Source organism: Hylobates moloch, unplaced genomic scaffold (assembly GCF_009828535.3).
Source record: "Hylobates moloch isolate HMO894 unplaced genomic scaffold, HMol_V3 SCAFFOLD_20, whole genome shotgun sequence".
Taxonomy (NCBI): Eukaryota; Metazoa; Chordata; class Mammalia; order Primates; family Hylobatidae; genus Hylobates; species Hylobates moloch.
Genome location: NW_026652295.1, coordinates 54,867,803 through 54,881,897, shown reverse-complemented (window position 1 = coordinate 54,881,897; position 14,095 = coordinate 54,867,803).

Genomic DNA, 14,095 nt, shown 5'->3' with positions numbered 1-14,095 from the left:
TATAATAAGTTAGAATATATGTCACCTCTAAATATCTCTTCGAACTTTAGATTTGTCGATAAAAGTATGATTTTTTAAAAAATCTTGTCTATAATGATCTGTAAATGGACCAAGGAGAGAAAGGAAATGGAGGCAGAGAACTCAGTTACAAATCTGACACAGAAATTTAGCTTCAGTGTAATAGGAGCCTGAGTTTGGCAGTAGGAAAGAAACAGAAAAGAAGACATGTCTGGGAGGAAGATTATAAGAGAGAAATAAAAACAACTACAGGTTGAGTATACTTCATTTGAAATGCTTGGGACAAGAAGTGTTTCAGATTTATGATTTTTTTCAGATTTTGGAATATTTGCGTTATATCAGTTGAGAATCACAAATCTAAAAACCCAAAATTTGACATGCTGCAGTAAGCATTTCCTTTGGATGTCATATCAGTGCTCAAGAAGTTTTTAATTTTGGAGCATTTAGGATTTGGGGTTTTAAGATTTGGGATGCTCAACCTGTAATTCGATGTGATGAGTGAAAAGGGGAAAGAGTCAAATACTTCTTCATCTTGTACCACTCTGCTTGCCCACCACGTTCCAGTTGCTTTCAGTATCTTGAACCCACTGAGCCATCTCCCACCTCAGGATATTTACTCATGCCCCTCCTTCTGTCTGCAATTATTTTACTCCTTGTTTTCATACGGCTAACTAACTGTTGCCTATTCTGAGGTCTCTGCACAAATGTCACTTTCAGAAAGTTGTCTTCCTTGACTCCTCAATCTAAATTATGTCATCATGTTTTTCATACCCCCCGATTTTTCTTTCACAGTATTTATTATAAATTATTGGCCGGGCGCGGTGGCTCACGCTTGTAATCCCAGCACTTTGGGAGGCCGAGGCGGGCGGATCACGAGGTCAGGACATCGAGACCACGGTGAAACCCCGTCTCTACTAAAAAAAATACAAAAAATTAGCCGGGCGTGATGGCGGGCGCCAGTAGTCCCAGCTACTCGGAGAGGCTGAGGCAGGAGAATGACGTGCACCCGGGAGGCGCAGCTTGCAGTGAGCCGAGATCGCACCACTGCACCCCAGCCTGGGCGACAGTGAGACTCCATCTCAAAAAAAAAAAAAAAAAAATTACTGCTTAATTTGTAATTTTGTATATCTATATCTATGTAGGCATTTGTTTATTTGAAGTCAATTTGTTCCCTTGGATTATAAGTATCATGAGGATAGTGGTCATGTCTCTTTTATTTTACTTTTTATACCCAATGCCCAACACAGTGCCTGACATTAGTAAATACCTAATGCATGTTTGCTGAGTAAGTGAATGAATAAACTCCCGATTTCAAATCTGAAGCACTAGAAAAATGACACATATTGTCTGAATCAGTGTTCACATATTGAAGAAATAGCAATATTTGTAAAACCAAATAATTAAAGACTTAGGGAATGAAAAACCACTCAAGGAATATCAATTGTCTGGTGCAGTGTCCAGGCACACAGGACTAGGTCAATAAACTAACAATTGTTCCATTCCTTCATCTCTCAGGATGTGAGCTCCAAACCACCAGATGAACAATCTAAGCCACCGTGGGACTTGCACTAACACAGGAAGATACACATTTAGATACTGGTCTTCCCAACAGCAGGAAGGCCAAGAACTAGTTCAGGCAGGGTGTAGTAATGCCAGGGGTGTCAGGCTCATGACAGAGCAACACCCCGCCTTGCAGCCACAATATTCCATTTCAATTCTTCCCTCAGGTCTAGGTCCTTAAACTCAGTGTGCCATCTCCAGTCTCCATCCAATTTGTAGCTCCAAGCCTTTGACCAGCATGTTAGCATAGGTATTCTTTTTTTGTTTTTTGTTTGTTCGTTTGTTTTTGAGACGGAGTTTCGCTCTTGTTACCCAGGCTGGAGTGCAATGGCATGGTCTCAGTTCACTGCAACCTCCTCCTCCCAGGTTCAAGCGATTCTCCTGCCTCAGCCTCCTGAGTAGCTGGGATTACAGGCACGCACCACCACGCCAGGCTAATTTTTGTATTTTTAGTAGAGAAGGGGTTTCACCATGTTGGTCAGGCTGGCCTTGAACTCCTGACTTCAAGTGATCCACCTGCCTCAGCCTCCCAAAGTGCTGAGATTACAGGCATGAGCCATCATGCCCAACCTAACCTGGGTATTCTTTATGTCACATTAGATAACCTATAACCCATCTTGGCAAACTTGGCCCTACTCGGACTGGACAGTTTTATGCTATTCTTACCCTCAATCTAAGCTAGTCTAAGCTTTGAAACAAGTAATCCTACTAGAAAAAGACTTCTTTCTTCCACAACTAACCTAATATTCATAATAAAGAAAAATTGCTCAGCAAATGTGTAGGGGAAAATATGCTTTTTGCAGAAGCAGGGAAGGAAAGGAAAAGCTAGTTTAGATTTTCACTCCTTACAAAATGTTCACATTATTACATCCAAGCATGTCACATCCTAGATGCAAATGTTTTTGGAGAATTATTTTAAAAATTTGTGGCATCAGAGTCTAGCCTTTCAAATCTGCATGTTTTCATAATTGTCCTTTGATCATGGTTCAAAGCTAACTAAATCTGTTTCCCCAGTATATTAACGTGGTTTCAAAAGTGGGGCAATGAGGTCGCCAACAGTTCTGCAGACAACAATGTGCTAAGCAAATTGACTTGTGTGTTGTTCAATAAATTCTGTTATTTTGAAGTAAATAACATTGTTATTTTGAAGTAAATACATTAAGGATATTAAACAGAATTCACTAACTCACTGTAAGTTACCTTTCAAACATTGCATTTTATCTCAAACTGCTATTGAGGCAGGAGAGTAGGGTCTGGAGGCAGGGAGTCTAAGGCTGATTCATGCTGACTGGATATCAGAGGCTACTCCTTTTTCAACCCCTCCTTTTTTCCGAAGGGAAGTTGAAAAATGAAAGTACCTCTGACTTGTCCCCTCCTGCAACCAATCAGACTGGTTGCAGGCCTACTCTTAATTCTGATTGGTCCCCTCCAACAACCAATCAGACTGGTTGGTTGCATTTGCATAGAATAAACCAATGGGAAACCTCTAGAGGGTATTTAAACCCCAGAAAATTCTGTTACGTATGCTCTTAAGCCACTTGCTCAACCCCACTCCCACACTGTACAGTGTACTTTGGTTTAAAATGAATCTCTGCTTTTGCTGCCTTGCTTTGTTTGTGCATTTTGTTCAATTATTTGTTCAAAACAGCAAGAACCTGGACAACCACCCTCAACCGATAATATTATTAAATGAAAGTTAAAGGAGTATAAGACTGAATCTAATATTGCTAGCTAAAGACAATTACGTAAGTTAATAGGTGTGATTTATTGCTTTCTATGGATAGCAAAATGAACTTGAAGATCTCTTTGTAATTTAAATAAGTTGGCTCAATTTGAAACCACTCCTACCATCTGTTTCCAGTGTTAACTTGCTGGGTGCCTGGGTACTCTTCTTCCTTGACCAACTCTCTGCCATTATAATTCAAAGTCACATGTAAATACACTTGGATACATTTGGTTATGCCACATGACTATGTAACATGTAATCCAAGATCTTATGTACATTCCTTAATTCCTCACCTGATCTCATTTTGATCATTGGTACCTGATCCGATTATTTTTTGGCTAAATTCAAAATTCTAAAGCAAACATTGAATTATATGCTATGTAAACTAATATACTATACTCAGTGTCTTGATTTTTTTTAGTCTCATTATTCTTTCTGGATTTCAGAATGAAACTCATGCTCACCCACTAGCCAGGGCTACAAACGTATCCAGAATGACAAGAGTTTATTTTTAAAAGCCCAAATAGTAGGATTCCCTTCTAGGGGAAATCCTTTGAGTCATACAGAAATTAGTTGCCAAAGGTTTCTAGGCCATGTCAAAAGGAAACCTCAAGATTCTTTAAACTATTACTTGAAAATTTTTAGTGTCCAAAATGACAACCTAAGATAGGATTTTGATAGTCCCATAAAACACCTCCTCACACAGAGCAACCACATAGAGAACATTTTCATCTCTTCTGCAGCAGCTATAAATGTGAATTTATACTATTACAGCAGTTTTTGCTATTTCTCATGGGTGCCTTTGACATTTACCTAGTGCTCAAAATACACCAAAAATAATTTTGTTCTGAATAAGCCTCAACTATAACTCTGTAATTTATTTCATAATACTTTTTAATCTTCCTTCAAAGCTTACTCATTGATGGATAATTATTAAGCACTTTACAAATTCCCAAAATTATGTGTGGTATAAAACAGAGCCTTGAAATTTGACAAGACCTAAAACTCATTACAATCTATCTAGGCCCGAGAAATGATGAATAATCATATACAACTCAGTCAATGTCACCCCTAGATGTTATGGCAATGAAGGAGGGCTAGCCTGAAAGGGATAAACCTAGTTGCCCAGCCATGTAGGAGAGACGATGGATACCCTAGGTGCAGGCGATCAAGAAATCAAGTCCAGGCCGGGCGCGGTGGCTCACGCCTGTAATCCTAGCACTTTGGAAGGCTAAGGCGGGCGGATCACGAGGTCAGGAGATCAAGACCATCCTGGCTAACACGGTGAAACCCCGTCTCTACTGAAAATACAAAAAATTAGCCGGGCGTGGTGGCGGGCGCCTGTAGTCCCAGCTACTAGCGAGGCTGAGGCAGGAGAATGGCGTGAACCCGGGAGGCGGAGCTTGCAGCGAGCCAAGATTGCGCCACTGCACTCCAGCCTGGGCGACAGAGCAAGACTCCGTCTCAAAAAAAAAAGAAATCAAGTCCAGGGAGATCATCTGGTACAGGAAGGAGCACATGAGTACCCTATGGGCAGATGCAGAAACTGGCAGGTGAGAGAATCAGCAGGCAGCAGGAAATGGTTATCTTGATAGACATCTGCCCAGCTCTCCTTGCAATGGTGGGCTGGCTGCCCCTCCCTGTTGGAGCTGGTTGGTTATCACAGTGTTCTCTCTTCTCTCACCATTCCCCGTTCACCTGGGTACAGACATGGATTTATTAAACAGGCTTAGTTAGTTATATTACCTACACCCTGATTAGTGCATTGGGGGTAACTGTGTGCTCTGGGGTTTTGAATTGTTGCAACACCATCCTGTCTTTCACTCCTGCTCCTCCCCCATCACAGATAGGACGGCGTATCTCCTGGAGATTGGAGAGGAGCTATCAGTAAGAGTTGGGCCAAAACAAAACTGAGCCACACTGAAGCACTTCTCCAGCTGTATTTCACTAACATCTTAGGAAACTTATATACTAGCTTAGGTAGAATGGTATTCTTTCTAGTTTCATAGCCATTTTCTGTTGGCCTTTGGGAGTTTTTCACTTCAAATGTAAGTAGTTATACAGGAACAAAGAGAGTTGATCCCTTTGAAACATAGACCAAGGAAACATAATATCTTCTCCCCCATAAATGGGCTGCAGAACAAGTAACACAGGTTTCTATAACACATTTTGTTAACATTTAAATAAGTTATGGGAAGGAAGCTTAGAATAAGAGAAAATAAAATAGCAATTTTAAGGAACTGGAGTTTTTTACAGTGTTGAGATATATGATTTGTAGATATGTAGATAAATAGATGGATAGAGATGGATGTGATACAATAAGTGGGCAAGCACAAAAATAATAGTCTGTTGGCACAAAATCAGAATTAGATTTGTATGTTTTCTATGACGAGTGACACCAATCAACTAATCTTTCTCAATAATTTGAAAATTGTAACTTTATATTAAAAATTCAATCTGCTGCCATTTATAATCAGGCAATCCAAGTGCACTCTCATGCCCCAAACCCCATCCCCTGCACTACCCCACCACCACTCCCTCCACCTCCACATTCTGGCACCAGAACCTTTACATCTTCAGGGACTCCTGATCTGATAATTATGTTCTTACTGAGGTATTGTTTGATCCCTTCCTTTCCAGAGAAGAGGAAGTATTTCTGAGTGGACAGCAGTTACACCAGACCAGGAGCTTAGACTATCAAAATGCTATCTTAGGTTGTGCTCTAAGAGATGGAGAAAGATAATCTAGGCTCAAAGTCTGCAAAACTGAAACCTGAAAGAGGGAAGACAGCAAGGCCTAAGTGGATGAAAGGTGGACATGAGTTGCAGTTCCCTGAGCTACCTTGGCAATTTGGTTACCAAACCTCACACAAAGGCTACCTTGCGAGTTTACTGGCACCTCCAGTGATGGCAAATATAACTAACCCATAAAGCATGTAAGAGGTAGGCAGGTGGTGCATCATGGGTGTATGAGCTTTATGCACAGCCTTGCACTCAGAAAGGCCTACACTATCTTGGAATAATTAACAATGTTATCTTTGATCTTGTGTTTTTAGCTTAATATGATAGGACGATGGAGCATGCTCAACAGCAGCCTGGAAGTCATCGAGCAACCCGGCATCCTGGTGATCTAGCCTGATAACATGCATTGGGACCATCCTGGGCACCATAGGGCTCCAAGGTGGGTAGGCCTGCACCTAAGCCTAGACCGGTGGGGGCAAATGCAGCAGCCGAAACAGTGGACAGAGGAGGGCCTCAATGTAGGGCAGTACTGGGACTGGTGGAGGGGGGGCAGTTCTTCCCCGCCGGGAGCCATCCCTGCAGCCTTACCTGAGGCATGTGCACACATATCAACGAACTCACTTACCTGAACAGAGTGAGAGGAGCTGCCTGTGCTCAGGAAGTAACTTAGCAAATGTGTTCCGTAATTAATACGAAATAAAAGCATAGAGACATGGCAATAAAACGTTTCAGGGAGTTTTTAGAATTCCTCAAGGAGTTCGGAAACTTTGGTTTTGAAAACTGCTGCATGAAAGCAGAAATTAAACAACTTTTTTTTTTTTTTGAGATGGAGTTTCGCTCTTGTCGCCCAGGCTGGAGTACAAGGGCGCAATCTGGGCTCACCTCAACTCCTGCCTCTCCGGTTCAAGCGATTCTCCTGCCTCAGCCTCCGGAGTAGCTGGGATTACAGGCATGCGCCACCACGCGCAGCTAATTTTGTATTTTTAGTAGACACGAGGTTTATCCATGTTGTTCAGGCTGGTCTCGAACTCCCGACTTCAGGTGATCCACCTGCCTTGGCCTCCCAAAGTGCTAGGATTACAGGTGTGAGCCACAGCGCCCAGCCAACAAAATTGTATTCAATGGAAAAGAACACTATTTTCATATAAAGCTTTAGCTGAACCAATTTTTAATGAGGAAGACAATTTTAAAATTAATTTTTCCTTATGTGAACAAAAGTTCTCTGAAAAGGAATTTGGAAGAAAGAGACTTTATTCCAGTAAACGGTTTGCAAACTGGGAGATACAGCCTTTGGTGCAAAATGAAGGTGCATTTCGTTAAACAAAGAGAGGGTTCAAGTTCCTGCCCAGCTTCCGGCAAATAAAGGATTCAAACTTGCTTAGTTCTGATTGGTTGGTGCAGCTAAGTTCTGATTGGTCAGTATGCCTGGTTTCTGATTGGCTGGGGTAGGTGAGCTCTGATTGGTCGTTTTCCAAGCCCAAACTCAGACGTCACGGGCTTGATTGCAGAAAGGGAGGTCCTGTGATACTTCTACATCTTTCTGAGAACAGAATATGTGACTGCTTCCTCTCCAGCTATGGCTGCATAGTTCTGTTTTTGAGCACCTCAGCCATGAGGAGTCCATTCTATCTGTCAGCCAGGGGTATACTTTAACAGGTATAATTAAAGATACAGCATAGAATGCATAATTAGGCCCTTTGAATTATATAGAAGTCAGAAGCTACTTTCAGGTTCTCCCACAACCTCGGCAAGTTACAGGAAATGTTGGAAGAATCTTTGAAACAGATTTGTATGAAAAGCTAAATCTCGGCCGGGCGCTGTGGCCCACACATGTAATCCCAGCACTTTGGGAGGCCGAGGCGGGAGGATCACCTGAAGTCAGGAATTCGAGACCAGCCTGGCCAACATGGTGAAGCCCCATCTCTACTAAAAATAAAAATAAAAAGAAAGAGTCGGGGTGTAGTGGTGTGCACCTGTAGTCCTAGCTACTTAGGAGGCTGAGGCAGGAGAATCATTTGAACCTGGCAGGCGGAGGTTGCAGTGAGCTGAGATCGCACCACTGCACTCCAGCCTGGGCAACATACCGAGGCTCCATCTCAAATAAATAAATAAGCAAACAAGTAAATAAATAAAACAGGATTTAACCTTCTCATCTGTCCCAATATTCCAATTAACATACCCTCTTAATCTTTATCTTAGGGACCAACACCATTCCTTTCCTCATCTTTCTTCCACCTTTCCCATATGTACACAGCCTCCCATTCTGAACTCAGGCTTTCAATAGCCACCAACCATCAGTAACACACAAACACTCCTTATCCTTCTTCTTTCCCCATTAAAGCTCCCTTTTCCTGACTCCAGGCAGTTACTGAGGGGAAAGGGTTAGGTAGTGAATGACCATCATCATTTGTATGTTTTTGCTGTTTGCATTCTAAGAAGCTATGCAATATTAACATTCAGAATGTGTGAAGATGTGAATGAAGAATTATAGATTGCAAATGAGAGCAGATTGAACATTAGGAACCTTCTAAGAACCACTTATCCTTCAAAGGTGGCTGACCTTGGTAGATGATATTGATAGTTGATATCAAATTGAAGAACATGGGTTTATGGAACAAGTAATACTACATCGTTTGGGAACATCTGTGAAATTCACGAAAGGTATTTAAAACAGAATTTCTAGAAAATTCCTCTTTTCCATGAAAATTTACTCCTAAAGCACAAAACTCAAAACAAACATCATCATGAAACTGCCTGTGATTACCTCAGATACAAATCCAGATCAGATTACATCATTGCTTAATTATAATGTAAGGAGCCTGGACTTTTCAAGGCTCCAAATAAAGCCCAGATAGCAACACTGGTTTAAAAAAAGAAAAAAAGAGGCACATGATATGTTACTAATCTTCCTCTGAGAGTTAAGTAAATACACACCCTGAGATGTCATACAGTAAGAACTTTAAAATTGTTATACCATATTAGGAAAAAAGCTTACACTATGATTAACATGTTTTTCCTTCTGATTTGGTAACCATCATATTGGTTTGGAAAAACATGATGCAATTTAAGTCAATTGTAACTTATTTTATTTCCATTTTGTAGCCACAAAACATAATTTTTTAGTATTAAATTATTGTTCTTAAAAATAACCTAATTTAAATTACAATAATTCCCTCACAAAACATTTTTAGTAGATTAAAAAAATCAAAATGGCTCACTCTTTTCTGTTTTATTTATTTAAAAGCAATTTTTAAACACAACATAAATGTAAATTTACATTTTATTGGCAGGAAATTTTTAATGCTTTATTGCTTTTAATGTTTTAACATGAGGGAAGTTTTTAGGTATTTTTATTTAAAGACACTGGAAGAAAGAAATAATTATTTACTGAGCATTTACTGCATGCCAAGCTGTGTTCCAGATATTGATGTGTGATCTCATTACCTTGTACCAGAACATTGTATGAAACTAACTGAAGAAACAATTTATTATTGTTAATATTATTAATAATAGTGAGCTTTTATCGGTCACTTTACAGTTGACACAGAAAATTTTAATGTAATGTCTTTATCTATTTACATATTCATAGTTTAAAAAATTAAATGGTTCTGGCCGGGCACAGTGGCTCACGCCTGTAATCCAGCACTTTGGGAGGCTGAGGTGGGCGGATGATGAGGTCAGGAGATCGAGACCATCCTGGCTAACAAGGTGAAACCCCGTCTCTATTAAAAATACAAAAAATTAGCTGGGCGTGGTGGCGGGCGCCTGTAGTCCCAGCTACTCGGGAGGCTGAAGCAGGAGAATGGCGTGAACCCGGGAGGCGGAGCTTGCAGTGAACCGAGATGGCGCCACTGCACTCCAGCAAGACTCCGTCTCAAAAAAAAAAAAAAATTAAATAGTTCTGCATAGTTTAGTATTAAAACAATAATCTAGTAATTCCATGCCCCTCCCCTCCCCCCAATTCTTGTTTCCAAAGACTTTCAACACTTTTTTCTGTTTCCTTTGGTATTTACAGCCATTTCTATCCTCGCTAATACTGCTATTTTTTAAAGTTTTTTTTTTTCTGCTTGCCATTCCTTCAGCAGTTTCCTGAAAAAGTTTTCAGTTTTACACATCTGTCAACTTCCTATCATGAAGAGGAGAATCTGCTTTTTTTATTTTTATTTTTTTTAAAACAGGGTCTCACTCTGTCATCCAGGCTGGAGTGCAGTCATGTGATCATAGCTCACTGTAATCTCAAACTCCTGGGCTCAAGCGATCCTCCAGTCTCAGCCTCCTGAGTAGCTGAGACCACAAGTGCGTGCCACCACATTCAGCTAATTTTTCCTTTTTCTTTTTCTTTTTCTTTTTTTTTTTTTTTTGAGACAGTCTCGCTCTGTCGCCCGGGATGGAGTGCAGTGGTGCAATCTCGGCTCACTGCAAGCTCCGCCTCCTGAGTTCACGCCATTCTCCTGCCTCAGCCTCCTGAGTAGCTGGGACTACAGGCGCCTGCCACCATGCCAGCTAATTTTTTGTATTTTTAGTAGAGACAGAGTTTCACCCGTGTTAGCCAAGATGGTCTCCATCTCCTGACCTCGTGATCCGCCCACCTCTGCCTCCCAAAGTGCTGGGATTACAGGCGTGAGTCACTGAGCCCGGCCTAATTTTTCTATTTTTAGTAGAGATGAAGTCTTGCTGTGTTGCCCAAGCTGGTCTTGAACTCCTGGGTTGAAGCGATCCTCCTGCCTCAACCTCCCAAAGTGTTGAGATTACAGGTGTGAGCCACTGTGCCCAGCTTAGTATTTTTGTTATTTACTTAGTAGTTTTCTATCTTATATTAATTTACCATATACTGTACTCTAGAAATGTAAATCTTTTCTCAACATGTTTTTCAAATATGTTATGTATTCTATCAATTATCTCTCCTTGGAGACAGCCATTCAGGAATCTTCTACCTCTTCTACCAATCAGGACTTGTGGCTTTCTCTGTCACACACATCTGCTGTCCTGGGACTTCCCTCTACCTCTCACCTGTGCTGGTCTCCTGTTTCCTGGGTCCTGAGTATTCCTCTCTTTGTGTACTCTTTCATTTTATCTTCCTCAGTAGCTTCCCATTAGGACCAACATAGCCTCCTCCCTGAATGCAAGCTGCTCATGGTCTACTGCGGAGACAGAAATGTCTAAGCCTAAATATTCTTGATCCTGGCCAGGCACGGTGGCTCACACCTGTAATCCTGGCAATTTGGGAGGCCGAGGCAGGAGGATCACCTGAAGTCAGGAGTTTGAGACCAGCCTAACCAACATGGAGAAACCCCATCTCTACTAAAAATACAAAGTTAGCTGGGCGTGGTGGCGCATGCCTGTAATCCCAGCTACTTGAGAGGCTGAGGCAGGAGAATCACTTGAACCCGGGAGGCGGAGGTTGCAGTGTGAGCCCAGATCACGCCATTGCATTCCAGCCTGGGCAACAAGAGCAAAACTCCATCTCAAAAAAAAAAAAAAAGGTTATTGATCCCCTAGATCCTCTTGCTAATACCTACATATAATTTATATCTCTTCTTTGGAGTACTTATAATTATGTTCTTAATATCTGTCCTCCCTACAGTCTCTGCTGTATGAGGGCAAGAACTATGTCTTTTTTTATTACTATTTTATGAGTTAGAGTTAGCATAGTGTATAACATTGTAGGTGCTCAAAAATATTAGTTATTTGAAGCAGCCCAAAATTCACATTGCAGATTAAGAAGCAGTATGATATAAATATAATCATGGCACTAGAAGAAAACAGGAGAAGGCACTTAAGGGAGGGCTCCTTGTGGATGGTGGCATTTAAACAAAAAAAATTTTTTTTTACAAGGTTTTGCTCTGTTGCTCAGGCTGGAGTGAAGCGGCACAATCTCGGCTCAATGCAGCCTCGACCTCCCCAGGCTCAGGTGATCCTCCCCAAACCTGAGCCTCCCGAGTAGCTGAGAATACAGGCATGTGCCACTACACCCCTGCTAATTTTTGTATTTTTTGTAGAGATGGGATTTGGGGTCTCGCCATGTTGCCCAGGCTGGTCTCCAATTCTTGAACTCAAGTGATCCATCCACCTTTGCCTCCCAAAGTGCTGAAATTATAGGCATGCCTCACTACACCTGGCCTAAACAAATTCTTACAAAATATAAAAGAAGTGGTAAAACTAGGAAGGAGAGGAGAAAAAAAATGCCAGGAAAGAAAACAGCATTATCAAAGGCACAGAGACATTAAATAGCATGATACATACTGGGAACTATAACAAATTCAGTGTAGCAGAATAACAGGAACACGCCAGGCATGGTGGCTCACACCTGTAATCCTAGCACTTTGGGAGGCCAAGTCAGGCTGATCACCTGAGGTCAGGAGTTCGAGACCAGCCTGGCCAACATGGTGAAACCCCATCTCTACTAAAAATACAAAAATTAGCCACGTATGGTGGTGCGCGCCTGTAGTCCCAGCTACTCAGAATGCGGAGGCAGGAGAATCGCTTGAACTTGGGAGGCAGAAGTTGCAGTGGGCTGAGATCATGCCACTGTACTCCAGCCTGGACGACAGAGTGAGACCTCATCTTAAAAAAAAAAAGAAAAAAAAGAATAACAGGGAACACATTGTGGGATATAGAGAGACATGTGACTAGACAGCATGACAAAGGCAAGGTCATACTAAGGAGCTCGACAATAATATGTCAAAGAAGAGTTATTCAAGGCTCTTAAGCAGAAAATTGAGAAATATCATTCTGCTTTATTAGTCTTGCTAGCGGTCCATCAATTTGGTTGATCTTTTCAAAAAACCAGCTCCTGGATTCATTGATTTTTTGAAGGGTTTTTTGTGTCTCTATCTCTTTCAGTTCTGCTCTGATCTTAGTTATTTCTTGCCTTCTGCTAGCTTTTGAATGTATTTGCTCTTGCTTCTCTAGTTCTTCTAATTGTGATGTTAGGGTGTCAATTTTAGATCTTTCCTGCTTTCTCTTGTGGGCATTTAGTGCTATAAATTTCCCTCTACACACTGCTTTAAATGTGTCCCAGAGATTCTGGTATGTTGTGTCTTTGTTCTCGTTGGTTTCAAAGAACATCTTTATTTCTGCCTTCATTTTGTTATGTACCCAGTAGTCATTCAGGAGCAGGTTGTTCAGTTTCCATGTAGTTGAGCGGTTTTGAGTGAGTTTCTTAATCCTGAGTTCTAGTTTGTTTGCACTGTGGTCTGAGAGACAGTTTGTTATAATTTCTGTTCTTTCACATTTGCTGAGGAGTGCTTTACTTCCAACTATGTGGTCTATTTTGGAATAAGTGCGATGTGGTGCTGAGAAGAATGTATATTCTGTTGATTTGGGGTGGAGAGTTCTGTAGATGTCTATTAGGTCCACTTGGTGCAGAGCTGAGTTCCATTCCTGGATATCCTTGTTAACTTTCTGTCTCATTGATCTGTCTAATGTTGACAGTGGGGTGTTAAAGTCTCCCATGATTATTGTGTGGGAGTCTAAGTCTCTTTGTAGGTCTCTAAGGACTTGCTTTATGAATCTGGGTGCTCCCGTGTTGGGTGCATATATATTCAGGATAGTTAGCTCTTCTTGTTGAATTGATCCCTTTACCATTATGTAATGGCCTTCTTTGTCTCTTTTGATCTTCATTGGTTTAAAGTCTGTTTAAAGTTCATATGGAAACAAAAAAGAGCCTGCATTGCCAAGTCAATCCTAAGCCAAAAGAACAAAGCTGGAGGCATCACACTACCAGACTTCAAACTATACCACAAGGCTACAGTAACCAAAACAGCATGGTACTGGTACCAAAACAGAGATATAGACCAATGGAACAGAACAGAGCCCTCAGAAATAATACCACACATCTGCAACCATCTGATCTTTGACAAACCTGACAAAAACAAGAAATGGGGAAAGGAGTCCCTATTTAATAAATGGTGCTGGGAAAACTGGCTAGCCATATGTAGAAAGCTGAAACTGGATCCCTTCCTTACACCTTATACAAAAATTAATTCAAGATGGATTAGACTTAAATGTTGGACCTAAAACCATAAAAACCCTAGAAGAAAACCTAGGC